Below are 14,576 nucleotides of genomic sequence, written 5' to 3'. Positions count from 1 at the left end.
TGCCCACCTGAGCTTTTAAGCCTCCAGCCAAAGGGGCCAACATAAAAGGTAGGCAAGAGGAGTTCTCTGCAGCATGCTGTGAACTCAACCAGCCTTACCAAATCCAGACACCAACCTGCTTAACGTAGAGTACCTGCATCTGGCACCTTGGCAAATCAGGTCTAGATCAGCAGCAATGGGAGTCAGTGGACAGGTGAGTGACCTGCTCTGTGTTAGCATACACAGTTTCACAAGATTACATTGCAGCCCAGAAGGGAAATGTGGGGAACAGAAAGGGACATGCTCCCATACGTGTGTTATGGCTACCAAGATCTTGATACAGCTCTCTCCTGTAGCACAACATGCACAGCACTGAATTCTCTTAAGCCCTCACACTAATCACCACACTCTGAAAGTAACAAATTTCCCTTGAAATCCCTTCTAAAATCATACATGCAGCACGTCGTGGGAACACATAAATAGCTACTTGTGATTAACCAAACTGCAACAGCTCGTTGCACCTCAGTGAACAATGGCTAAAATATTGAAATGTGGTGCTCCAGTCAGGCCCCAGAGGTCTTTTCCAAAGAAGCCAAACTTTTGCAGAGCTCACCAGCATTACTGGGTTCCCAGCTTGGGATGCAGACTCCCCTTGGAGGCCTTGGGATGGGTACAAAGTGTTCATAGACAAGCAAGAACACAGTCCAAGAAGAAATAGGCACAAATTTAAAATCTGTATTTTACATCCTTTACTGGCACTGGCAGTTCCAGGCTTGCAATTTGTCTACTGAACCTCCCTTAAAGATGCTGCTGTAGTTTCTAGACTACTTTTACTCTGTGGTGGCCTAGGTTTGAAGCAAGCATTTCCTGAGGATAGGTCTGATCCTACATTTAATGAGGATGCTGTGGTGGAACAGCTGTTGCTACTGCAGAGGTATTTAAGGATGAATTGCCTCTTTGTCATTTTGGAGTATGTTTCTGTTGGTTTTGAACATATCTTTGAACCCTCAGGGTTCCTAGATCAATGCAAAACCTCAGCACGCCCAGTAGAAAAAGGTTTTTGGAGACTTCGTACACAGTGGGGAAAGGAGGTGGTTCTTGAAAAGCAAATGATTTTTGCCCAACTAAAAAAAAAATTCAGAACAAACCACAGCCTGCTGTATGAAGATGGTCGTTTGTATGCCAGCTTTTTTTTTCTTTCTTTTTTTTTTTAAGTGAAAACAATGGAGTTTCTTTCTGTCAGACAAAAACAGGGGACATGATCTGGTAGCCACATGGTCAACTCAAAAGAAAATCACACAGGATACACTCTTGAAAGTTGGTGGTCACACTACAGCTGCTGTGCACTTTAACGCCTTGCCTCTCATTAGCCCTCTGAAGTGGCAGTCAGCGAATGCAAACTGGATGTGAGATGCTCTCCCAACCAGAAGAGAACAATTGTAGGGATAGGGCAGCTGAGAACCGCTGGCCCACCAGCACAGCCCTCCAGCAGCTCCACCAGCCCACCGCCTTCGTGCTGGTCGGGCAGCTGCTGCAACCACAGGGGGAGGAGGTGATGGCGTGGAGATGCCTGGCCTGAAGAGCCATGCACCACCACCCTGCCACCCTCACACAGTCTGTGAGATACCCTCAAACAGCTCTTCAGATCCAAAAAGGCTGCACCACCATGGTTTGGCCCAAAGTAAGCCTTCAGTATTTTGGCCTTCTTGTTGGGTCTGTAGAGAGATATCTCACCTTGGTGGGTTTACAGAGGAAGATTTGAGGTACCACACTTTTGGGGAGCTTGGTAGTGTGAGGACACTGACCGTCCTGCTGGAACTTTACACAGGAAAGATTTTTCTGCTTCTATCTTCAGCTTTTCTGGGTTTTCTGCTTCACTGCTTACCCACATGAAGGCCAGTGACAATAACTGCACTATAAGTGAGGTTTGCTGATCTGTTTTTTCCTGACTATTCTTCAACTTGAGTTGAGCTCTAGGCTCTTTACCTAATCCTGACGCAGGTTTCAGTCTCAGAGAAAGTTTTAGGGCAACACTTCCCCATTTGTTTTTCTTGCTTCCCTTCCCTCTGAAAGGGGAAGAAAGCGCAGAGGAAAGGGATGAAGCACTGGGCTTCTAACTATAGCTAAGACAGATGCAGCCCCGTCTTATAGCTTACACACATGTAATTGGTAACAGTGATTGGACCTTGGACTAAGACTATACAAATTTCCTCTTATTTAGCCAGTCTTTTCCCCCTCCCCCCCACCAAAAAAGCCCCTAATCTAAATCAGATCTGGATAGTCAGGAAATGTACGGGCCACTACAATGAGCAAAACATTTGCGAGTCATCCAGAGACTCAATTTCCTTCCTAAAGGAATAGCACAACAGGGTCTGTTTTGTAAGGAGAAAAAAATCCCTTTCTGGGTGCCTCCAGTGAGTTTGCTGTCTCTTTGGCTGAGCCCCTTTGGAGCATCCAGGAGCTGAGGACAACTCGTTCACTTTTTAATGATTTTTTATCACTACCTTGCCACTTCCAAATGTGGAAAAAATTCTAGCATTACACTGCTAACACCAAATAAAAACTTTAGTCATTTCCACCCTCTCGACAATAAAGAGAGAAAAGTGATGATAGTAGAATTTTATTGGCTTTATTTAAACAGGCTTCTTCTCCCCCAACAATACTGTGCTACTACTATAAAACTTTTCTGACACATTACTTTAAACATTAGCGCATGGACATGCCAGCTCTGCACTTCAGGAGCTGCAGCTCGATGCCAAGAGCTATTAGTCACATTAAGAAGTCTATTCACAATGCAGCGCATAGAGAAGAGAGCGTCTGAACCCTCCTGCTCCCAGCACTGCTCTCTGCCCTGTCCCCCTGCCTGGATGAGGCCAAGCTTGCACAGGGGGCAGCTGCAGAAGGCTTGCTACCAGCACGTGGAGGCAAGAGGGGTTTTGGGGAAGGGGGAATTTTCTTTCCCCTGGTTTTAATGTGGACGCCATGCCCTGCCTTCTGCGGCGCTCCACGGGGACTGCTGCAGTCAGCTGAGGACAAGTGATGAGAGAAGGGAAGAACAATGAAGTTAAGCAAACAGAGGAATGTCTCGTCTAGGTCTGGGGAACTTCTAGTCTAAATACATAGCTATCCTCCTTCAGTATACATGTGTGTGCTGCTCTTCAGGACAAATGGTGCCTTTCTTTTCAGCCCCTTTGACTTCGGCGAGGATTGCACAGCTGGGACGATGACTTGTCTCCTCTTCTTATTAAAACCACTTCTTACAAGTGCCGACTGTGTCTACGTGTTCCTCTGAGTCACTCCTCCAGAGGAAAGAGAAAAAGAGAAAAATATTTTAAGACCCAATCTATCATCTTTATGCGCTTATGCCTATATTTAATCTGGTTTGGGGTGAAAAAATTATATCTAATGTTATTAAAAATTGTGATTTATTAAGTAGCTATCCTGGGTGTTTATCTGTCTACATTTTTCCCCATGTATGGGAAAAGACAAGAGCATCTGAAATGACCGGAGTATTCTTAAGCAAAAACAGCCTAGCCAAAGCAGCAGGAATATTCCAGCAGAGACAGAGAGAGGAGGCAGCATCCAGAGGAAATCGGGCAAACCACACATAAAACTGTAGAGAAGTCTTAACCATACATATAAAAATAGTAATATTGGTGGGTTGTTGTTTCCTTTATTTACTTTTGCATTCTCCTGCTGATCTCAGGCAGTGCCAATATATGACATAATACACATGCTGAAATACAATATGGAAAATGTGTACACACACTGTACAAGAGAGGTTACAATCTGCAAAAGTGAATGTTGCATCCATATATCAATTGAAATGGCCTGCAATTCAGGGAGTAATTGTTTTGAAACAATCTCACATGAATTCACCTTCACGAGATTAGAGGCTGATGTCACCATGAGGGTGAAGTCATCAGCAATGACTTAAGCTAATGGGATAATGCCAGAAGAACTCGATCTGTGCAGAACTTAACTCCTTGCAAGCAACAAGGAATGCTGAGAACTATTTACTTCTTTTGTTTGCAGCATTTCCTGAGTGAGTTTTAGCACAGGAAAGCTCACGGTTGACTAATGGAGACAGGGAATGAAATCTCCTTCCTACACTGCTGCTCATGATCTCTGTTGGGAGATTTTAAAGCCATATGTCTGAATTCAAGTTGAAGTTCAAGAGAGAGAAAACTGGCAGCAAGCTGCAGGGATAATTTTGTGATGTATGGTCAAGTTCCTGCAATACTAACCGGTAGGAGTAGTCCCTGATCACTTAGGTCACCAACACAGCAGGATCCTGCAAGGGGACATGAGTCCAGCTCACATTCATTAGAGACAAAGATATAGAAAAGAGATGTGACCCACAATAACCATGGCAAGCTTTCTAATGCCTAATAAACAAACCAAGCTACCCATAACTGCATGTAGCGTGGTTGACGCAAAGCTGTACCAGGTAGTGGTGCCAATTGACACAAGTTGGGTGTCTTCCTGAGGTAATAGCAAAGCACATGATTTAGTCAGTGGCATTAAAAATCATCCGAGTCATCCTGGAAAGTACAGATATTTTTGTTTGACTGTGTAATGCATGCCTGTGTGGGAGTGGTGTGAGATTGGGCTATTTTCGGTGAGTGAGCACTGAGGTGTGACAAGACCGCTTCGAGGATCATTTGGTGAACAGCGCTGGTGGAGCCACTCCCCAGCATAGGCTAGGAGTTTGGACAATGCGAAAGTTACCCGAAAGAACGGGCCTGAGAAGATACCTCAGAAGAACCTAAGGGCCTGATCCCAGGTGCACATCTGCGTGCTACAGCTTCACCTGCAGCCACTGTGCCCAGGTGGGCTCCAACACAGCTGAAGCCAGTTCTGCTCTGCTCCGCTCTGCTGAAAATAAAATCAGAGTTTGGCCTTCTGTCTTCTTATTGTTTTTCATGTTGTGAAGCTAATGATGTGACTTAACCCTCTCTTAGTCTGCAACTCTTTCACCTTACGAAGCTGAAAGAAAAAAAGTAAGCTGGTCATTTCTGCAATCTCTCTCTCTCTAAAAAAAAAAAAAAAAAAAAAAAAAAAAAAAAAAAAAAAAAAAAAAAAAAAAGATGAAGAAAGTTAAATATTGAAAGCTCCTCTACCAGTACACGTTGATTGAATTATAAACATTGACATGTACAAGTCTAGCCAACAGGGACTTATCTGTCCCAAAAGAACTTAAGTTATGACCTTTCCAATGTGGCTCCACTTCTAGTCTATAGGCCAGATGTTGCTAAGTAGGTTAGATCATCATCTTCCCCACTGAGGAGATAAAGGATCCACACCAGACAGGGAAATACCTAGTGGCTCAGAAGCAAGTATATTATCCTTCCTCTGTCACTCTTTCTCTGCACTATCCTTCCAGGCAGCTCATCTGTAAAACGGTCTCTCTACACTGAGTACGAATTGACTGAGTACAGGCTGACCACAGATGCATGTGCTGGATTCAGGGACATCTTTCACAGAGGTATTCATGGCTGTTTTGAAGAAATGAAGAGTCTGTGGGTTGGGGGGCAGCTCAGTTTCTGCGTTTCCTATTTGGATGTCGTGTTCTGGTTTCTTATCAGGGCAATGAATCCACCATTACTGCTAGTGCTGAGGTGGAACACACAATGCTCAGTGTCTTCTGAAACACTTAGCCAAGAGGCACCTTCTGATTTGCGTAATGTATTTACAAAAAAGGAAGGAAGGAAGGAAGGAAGGAAGGAAGGAAGGAAGGAAGGAAGGAAGGAAGGAAGGAAGGAAGGAAGGTCGGTCAGGGCCAACAGTATTACTGTGGTTTCCAAGGAGTGGGAACTACCGTGCCTTTACCCCAAAACCACCCTGGCCCCTGCCTGAAGAATGGTGTTCCTGTAGGGCATACTGAAATAGCACAGTTGGATGCCACTTCTGCCAGTCTCTATTTAGGGGCCTCATTCAAGTACCATTAAGTTAAGTGAGAAAAGAGCCTCTGAATTCTGTTGCACAGGCTCCTCTGATTTTGGAGGAGCTTGCACTAGGCCCCAGAGAGAAGTGTTGTGACCCAAACTCCCTTTACAGCTAGAAAAGATGATGGAGTTTCTCCAGAGCTCAGTTCAGGTCACAGACGGGCTGCCTTAACCTTGAAAGGTTTGCTCTGTCAAATTTGGGCATGGGTTGTGGTGCCCAGTTCATCAAGAAACACTCTGGATCTTTCCTCTAAATACAGAACTCTGGTAGGACCATCTATGTCCTCCAACAAAGGTAAGAGAGGAGGTAATTCTACCCCTCTCATTATCCTAGCGTGACTTACATATTGGCCTAAATTGAAAGCTTATAAAATACACTGAGACCTTATATCCTGCAAACCAAGTCCTGAAAAGGGAAGTTTCTACAATTTTAATTACAATTTGCTGTAGGAGGTCCAAACCCAGCCAGTTCTCCAAGGCTTGTGGCAGCTGACTTATTATTCTAGCACGCTTGATGGAAATACAAAATTGCATATCCTTCTTTGTAAGATGACTTTTCAGGCTCTGGCGCTCGCCGGCTGTCAGTGGATTATATATTGGATTTTTCTGTCAGCATGTAATAAAAGGAAAGTTTTAAAAAAATAAAGCAATACATGAAAATAATTCCATTCATATTAGGTTTTGTTAAAACCCACCAGCTAGATTGGGGCTGGCCATGTATGGATAACTGAATGAAAAGGAAGAGGTCTTCAGTCTCTTACAGAGCTATTCAAGGGCTGGCCATTAATTTCATTTTTTATGCTACCAGAGAGGACTGGGGATTTCCTGCTACCAGCTGTGCTCACACACTGTAAAGGATCAGCTCTAGACTTTGCCCACTATATATATCCAGAGCTGGGATAACTGGCAGGAGAAGCATACATTGTTCTCTCTCCCGAAGCATTCATCAGAAGGCTTTCCCTATGCTATGCTGCTGAGGTTAGTCAGAGAAACACCAGGAAATTACTGTGGGGATGCCTTCTCCTTCCCTTTCCCTTTCCCTTCCCTTTATCCTTCCTCTTCTTCTTCCTCTTTGATCGAAGCTCAAACTGCAAGTAATGGAGCAGAACCATAAATGCCCGTCCGAAGTGCCTTAGCAGCATCCTTCTCAAGAGCTTGCTATACACCATGTCAAGTTGTTCAACGTACAGATGGGTGATACTACAAGGTCTTCCCCAAGGAAACACCCCACACAAACATTCATCAGTGCTGATCTCAGATGAGTCCAAAAGGATGAGGTGAACACCATTGAACATCATGCAGGACAAAGCACATCTTCCTTTCCCACTGCAATCATCTCCTCCTCATTCTCTGTGTCACGTAGGAGCCAACCTTCACACGGCAAGTGAAACTGGTAGTACATCTGCTGGAAGAGGCAGCACCAAAATAGTTAAGCATAACAACAGAGCTGCTTTGTTTCTGGTAAGATTTCAGGTGAAATATTGGAGAACTTGAAAGGGTAGCAGAGTTATCCCAGCAACATATGTATTCTCTGACTCAGGAGAAAAAAATTGTAATTGTTTTATTGAAACATGCCTGGATTAACAGAGCTACTTAAAAATGATCCACAATTCATATTGTACCTAGATCTGTGCAAATAATCCATTCTTTGGTTCCTTGGCAAAAAAAGCAATAGCAACACAAAGAACAAAATCATTTTATTTTGGGTCATACATGATTAATATTAAAACACACTTTAATTTCTGTATTTAAAGTTAGGTATATTTATAAACAAAATTTCACTTTGGAAACAAACAAACAAAAAAAAGCATCTTATTTTTAGAACAACCTTTAATATTTTAAAAAGGAATCAGCTCTTTTTCAGCCAAAACAATTTGATGAACTCAACACAAATTTTGCCAGCAGCTTCAGTAAACCCAAATCTGCATTTTTTTCTTCACATGAATTGAAAGACCAAAACATTTCACCCAGCTCTAATTGCAGATTCAGTCCTGAAAGGTGTCCATGTTTCACTTCCCTGTGTTGGAGATAGCATATTTCTCTTGCTCTTAATATCTTCTGTGATATTAGGGAATTTGAACAGTAAACACTGAAAAGAAAACCCATGCTTTTTCTTATCTGATCTTTAATCCCAGCTTTCCCCTTTGTACACTATGTCTAGGGAGCTATTTTTTTTTCAAAAACATAAGGGAAACTCATCTGCTAATCTGTCAACAAGCCATCCATCTGTGATGTCTGCTCTACATTTGTTTTGCTATGTCACTGTGCACCGAATGTTTGATGCAGATGTTTTGACACCCGTGGTAGAGCAAAATGAAATTTGTGTTTCCTACCACCACCGCTCTCAAAAGAAAATTTATTAAAACAATCAAGTCTGCCCTGATTTTTAAAAATAATGGGGTACTCTGTGACAGTGAGTGACTTCTCAATGCCCTCAGTCAGGGTGTCACCTAGCTGCTCTATGCAAATCACATCAGCAAGCCATATTAACGTTGCAAACCTTTCATACCTTCTATAAAGATAAGGAGTGATTTGACTCTGATTTGCAAATTTATGTCAGAATCTAATGCTCACTTTCTGTTCAAGACAGGCAGAAAAGAGAGTTTGCAAAAGACATCTCCCAGATGAGAAGTAGCCCAAATGTGCACAGCCAGAACTGAAACACTCCTGTCAGTCCCGTACATTGCACCAGTAATTGTGCCAGACATCTTACCACCTGAGAATGGATGGAAAGACATCTGCTTTCTTTCAGACAGTGCCTTATGCTGAGCACCGGGCTCCTGCTTGCTCAATCCGCTTTCTTAACTGCTTCCACGTCAGGAGAGGGAAAGAAAAAAAAAGCAATTCCCTCTTTCCAGCCAACATGACATGGGCAATGTGACTTGTGTAGAGATGATTGGTGAGATGCCCAAAACCAAAGCTTCAGGTTCAGATTATGTTGTCAACAGGTCGGGAAATATTTCAAGGCCTTTGCAAAGGCATATGAAGCTGTGTCACCTGGGCACTGCTGTTGATGCTGGATGGTGATGCCGTGGCAGTTTTTTTTTCAAAAGACTGCACTGTATGTAGGAATGATCTGCAAGTGGATGCAATCATGGTATCATGGTATCAGTCATGGTATCTCCATGAGTCCATGCAGTGCAGGAGGCATGGATGGGTGTTTTTGCCTGACCTTACACTCCATGGCAGCCTGGTTTTCTCCCAGAGGGAAAGCCAGGGCTGAGGACTGCATTCATTGAGGGGAATACCCATTAACAACAGGGCACACAGGTGACTTTTGGCTTGGGAACAAACTCAGACCCACTCTCACTCGGTTATGTAGATGCATCAAAAGGGTAGAAACTCATCCCATTAAACCATACCCATAGGCCACCCCAAGTCATTGAGCTGGGACAGGCTCCTCCTGGGACCAATCCATCCTCCTCACCGTAGGGTCTTTTTTCAGTTCAGAGTCCAAAGGCATCACGTCCTGGAGCACCTGTTTCTGCACAGACTTTCGAAGAGCCCTGCAAACTGGCTTAAACTGGATGTCTAAATGTAGGTGGATTTAGCTTGTCCATAGTGTCAATATCAATAGATTTTACACTTTTAAGTGCTTTTCTACCCCTCTTACATGGAGAAAAAATGATCCTTGAAAATAGTTTCTTTTAAATTTACAGCGGAGAGGAATATGTCACAGTCACATTTTGAGCCTGTGTAAGGTGTCCGCAGCAGACACCCAGAGAACGGCCTGAGAAAACCCTCAGCCTGTAGAGGCAGAAAATGAATTCATGGCTGTGAAGATGATGCCACCTGGGCTACTTCCAGAGGCACTATGACCATCACAAACCCTCACGTGGCCGTCAGCCAGCAGCATGCAGCTGAGGCAGGTTTCCTGCTAACCAGCTGGGAGGATGAGACACGTCAGGAGAGGCAGAACGGGAGCAGGGGAAACAAGCAGGACAGAAACCAGGTGAAATAGCAAAGGGTTGATGACATCCAGCACCTAGTCTCTTTCAGTGACTAGGTTCAGTAGCTAGAAGACTTGGTGAAATTTTTAAAATTTAATAGTACCTCTGATCTAGGTCAGCTTGTCAAGCCATTGCATCTCCCCACTGCTGTCAGCAAGGCCACGCTTTGCTCTGTCCTATTTCTTATTTTTACATCCACACTTCCTCAGTGTGCTCATCACATGAAAAATAAAAATTAAGCCAAAATGCCGCCTTCTGGATCCACCACGTTTGTTGGAGAGTTGCAGGCAATACCCCTGCCTCTATTTCCCTCGTCTTTAGTTATGTGACCACGAGGATAGAGAAACAGTATGAAACTGTGCATCATGAGAGGAAAAAGTTAAGAGGTTTTCACTCTAAAAAATGCAGTTTGAGGCCTCAGAGGAAGAAATGCTGATGTTCTAGTGGCATTACCTGTGCCAGGTGCTCTCCTGGTTAGGTAGTCTACAAGGGCTGATAACATCAGAGATGTTTATCCTTTTCACACAAGTCTTGTTATTGCTGTTTATCCAAGAAGAATCCACTAGCTAAGGAAAGAACTGTGATTAGCTGAAATATGATAGCAAGCACAGTTTTTCTGTTCAGAGATTTTTATTCATTCTGCCATCCCTAGACCCGCTTTTGTAATTCTGGGGAGATCTGTGGATTTTCAGTTCCCCATCACACTGCACAGCCAATTCAAGCTAACAAAATGGAAGAAGTGCTCTGGCTGCTTCAGCTGTTTCAGAGTGTGAGAATTATTTGGTTTCAAATGAAAAAAAAAAAAATTACCACTGATCCGTTAAAGAGAACCATCTATGTGAGTGCTAAATGAGTCAAAGAGGAAATTAAGAACTAGCAGGTGGCACAAGGAGTTTTATAAGGCTCCATAAGCACCAATTTAATCTGGCTGACATTTTCCAAAATTAGCAAAGACACCAATCATATAAATCAAGATGAAGTCTTTTCTCACCAATCAGCTCCTTCCTGGATGTGTTTTAACTTTGAACTCTTTGGAATTGCTTGCATCTCAGGGGCTCATCTGGGAATGAAAGTACTTAGCTTCAGGAACCAAATCCAGTGTCAAGGTATGCTTTCCCTAGAGACTAAGGGCAAAAGAGAATGGCTGAGCAAGTCATTGTGTCTTTTTGTAGACACTTCCAAATAATGGTGGTCTTTTTTTTCCTACCACATTGCATTGTGGTCTTCTGCCTGTTGTGCCATTCGCTGTCACATCTTTCTTCATTCAATCTTGACATGTCCCCTCCTCTTGGAAATCTGTACTTCAGGTCCTTTCTCAGCTCAATATCCCCTACTCAAGTATCAAAGGTTCATGGCAGCAATTCCTCCGTTTTCATGACCCGTATGGATGCAAGTTTTTAATTCTTCTGACTGAATGGGTGCATCTACTTCATTGTTTCAGTTTGGATCAGGAGAACTCTTTGAAGCAAATCTCCAGGTTGTCCCCATATAATGTGTGTTGGTTCGCATCACAGAACTGGTTCAGGTCACACAAATTGGATTCCTTTCCAAAGAAGATATTGCAGAAGGTGTGCCCATGGAGCCAACCTGCTCCAGCAGCTAGTGGACATGCTATCCATGGGCCAGACTAGAGACAGTGCAAAGTAAACCCCCCTGAGGTGTTCATGGTATGGATGCCGGGTCCTTAGCCACAACAGTTTTGCTTTACAAACCTCCTCCTGCTGACCTTCATCACCTACAAACTAACACAGATACAGTCAGCAAACACTATAGAAAGGCTGGGCTAAATATTGTGGCTAAAATCTTTAAAAGGTGTGTGTAAAGAACATACTAAAGCAACGGAAAAGATATCTTGCAGTTGCTATATAAACCTTATCTTTGAGTGAATACAGTTAACCTGCATTACAAGCCTTCCCAGAAGCATAGCTTATTTCTGGTGCAACTTGAGTTTACACTTGGTCTTTTACTAGTATAAATATTTTAGCAAAGCAGGCCAGATTGCAATTGGCATAGTTCTCGTGGTAAATTTTTTAAGTTTAAACTGTTCACGGAGCAAATGAGATTCAGTCCTTGATCTGCAGCCTAAGAAGTCACTTTCGTAAGTTTCACAAACCTGATCTCCTGAAGGCTGAGGAAGGTTGCATTCCCATTAAAGCTGAGATGAAGGCTGGGCAGGACATCAGAAGGATGTTTGCCACTGGACGGGGGCCAAGTCTGTGACCCCTCCTGAGGTTTTTTCAGATTACGGTGATTAGGGAACAGGTGATTCTCCATGCTAAGGATTTAAAGACAAATGTTGCTCTCCTAACAGCCAGCAGGAAATTTAGCATGCCCATGATCTCTGGGAAAACCAATAAGCAAGGGGTGTTACTCTAGGACATTGTCCTCTGACATTCCTGACTTACTGCCCTCTTTCTCTGCAAGTCTGGAACTGCCACAAAGTCCCTGTATAATGAAGTGCTTGCCTTCAGGATACAACAGATGTGTTCTCATCTGAATTTTGGGGTTGCTCTGGTTATCTTCTCCCTGGTTTTATGCTGATGTGAAGCTAGCTTACTTTAGCACAATTACTCCTGATTTACAGCACTACAAGTGTTAAAGGATCTGGCTGCTGGGGTGTGGTTATTTCAAAAGGCATGAGGCCAGTGGATAAATGGAGTTACTCAAGGATAACACTGATCTCTTTGAAATACAGTGTGGCATATCTGATTTCTATTATAAAACGAAAGTTACAAAGAAAATAAAAGAAATATCCCCATCTCCACTTACGGGAAGATATTTTACAGGATGTGACACCATTGGGAGCTGGCAAACTTTCTCTGTTCAAATCCATAGGTCTAATACCATTTCAAAATCATTCCCCATGCTGTTGCCATCATGCCTGTTATTCCAAGAAACTAGGCTATGATCTAAGAACAAATTCCTTTTGAAGAAGGCAGGTATTAATGCATAAGCTCTTATGCTGATGATGAGCTTAAATGCTTTCCTAAACTGAGCCCTGGAACTGGTGGAATACTACTTAAAAGGAGTCCAGACGCATTTGTTCCTAGAGGAGCCGTCTTCATTGCACACATTACTGCAGTGATTTGCTCATCAGCACCCTTGACATAAATGTATTCACTCACCTCAATATTATTATTCAGACTAGTGCTCCTACCTGCCCCTGGCCATCAAACTTTGCTATCTACAGCTTATTAGTTTTCAGACCAGTTTCTTTGTCCATTTGAAATTTTGATTGCCAAATCAGAGGACAGGAATAATATCATGTGAAACTGGTGGTCATCTGCACCATACAAATAAAGAACATTAAAATGTCACATCGAATAAAATGAACACTGCATGCATCAAAAGCAGTATCCAAAACACTTGGCAGACATTTGCTCTACTGAAAATTAGAGTGAACTTCCAACATATTTGCAAGCAGACAAAGGGGCTATGTTAAGATAATTTACTCATGGCAAACCATTCAGCCAGTTCTACTAAAAATGAATTGCAGTGAACACTGTAGAAATCTTTTGAATTTTGAAAAAACTTTGACAGAATTTAGAGTGGGACTTGTCTGATGTAACAAGATTATCCAGTGGGCTTACATTTCTCCGCACAACTTTTATTTTGCAATATTCTCATTAATTATTGGTATTTTGGTGATTTGTAAGAACCCAAGGAACGTACCAGGACCCCATTATGCAAGCCCTGTACAGACACAAAAAGAGAACACGCACAGCAATGTTAGAAGTAATGTGCAAGTTGCACTGTGTCAGAATATGCTGTACTTTGGAAATGACTTTGTAAGCATTTTTTTCAAAGCCTCTACCACTCAGATAATGGACTGAAATACCTTTGGGAAAGCTCTGCATGACAGCATGCATTCATATTAGACATAGCAAATTTAAAACTTTCTCCCATATTACACAATAGTATTAGGCCTTTTGAGCTCTGGTAAGATGAAAATTTTTCAAGACTCTTACACTTCTGCTAAGTATTTTTTAAGGAATAAATGAAAGAAAATAATGTAGAAAACTACATGCCCTCATTATTCAATTAGACAGTTGTGTCATTTTAAACTATGACCAGGATTCCTGAAATAAATCAGACTCTGAAATAATTCCCCATTTATGATTCACACAAACATGTTTTATTGTTAGCACTCTCCAGATGAAAGAAAGAACATGTAGAAAAGCTGTGGAGTGTTTCTTTGCTCACTGGAATGAGAGTTTTGTGAACATAAAGCACAAGAGAAGCCTCTTTATTTAGATGCCTCTTTAGTAGCTGAGTCACGTACATATTGTTGGACATGAAGGAAAGTTTTAAAACAGCCTGGCAAAATCTTACCTCCCAGGGGTATTATTTTCTAAATTGAAAATATCATCGGTGTTTTCATTATCAAAGCAAAGGACAGGGAGTGAGTGCTGCACCTTGGCCGGCATTTTTCCACAATAATTTTGCAGAAACGCTTTAAGATAACGTATGAAGTGGAAAATAAGCAATCAGCCAGCCTTTTCAAATTTTTCCACAATCGTGTGCCTGCAGTCCTTGCTGCCAGCATGCCAGAGCCCCTCTCTGCCTCACATGTGTGGTTCTCCTGCATGAGAGACAGCTGCACCATTGCCCTCTTTGCCAGGACGGAGGAGGCAGGAGCACAGAGACTGCTCAGAGCCATTCCTGCACCCCGGGCAGAGCAAGGACATCAGTCTCCATC

The 14,576-nt window shown here is 42.7% G+C and overlaps 1 long non-coding RNA gene across 2 annotated transcripts; it reads right to left on the bottom strand.

Moving 5' to 3' along the window:
- Positions 1-2,958: 2,958 nt before the first annotated feature.
- LOC121062601 lies at positions 2,959-12,091 on the bottom strand. 2 transcript variants are annotated; one of them, XR_005815641.1, is made up of 3 exons: positions 11,991-12,091; positions 6,366-7,332; positions 2,959-3,278 (listed from the first exon to the last, which is right to left on the bottom strand). It is a non-coding gene; the product is annotated as an uncharacterized LOC121062601 (long non-coding RNA). The 2 variants fall into 2 exon arrangements; XR_005815640.1 differs by having other exon boundaries at positions 6,366-7,329.
- Positions 12,092-14,576: the final 2,485 nt, after the last annotated feature.

This window comes from Cygnus olor, chromosome 1, assembly GCF_009769625.2.
Source record: "Cygnus olor isolate bCygOlo1 chromosome 1, bCygOlo1.pri.v2, whole genome shotgun sequence".
NCBI classification, from domain to species: domain Eukaryota; kingdom Metazoa; phylum Chordata; class Aves; order Anseriformes; family Anatidae; genus Cygnus; species Cygnus olor.
The sequence above is the reverse complement of the archived record's forward strand: the minus strand, read 5'-3'. Positions and strand labels throughout refer to the sequence as shown.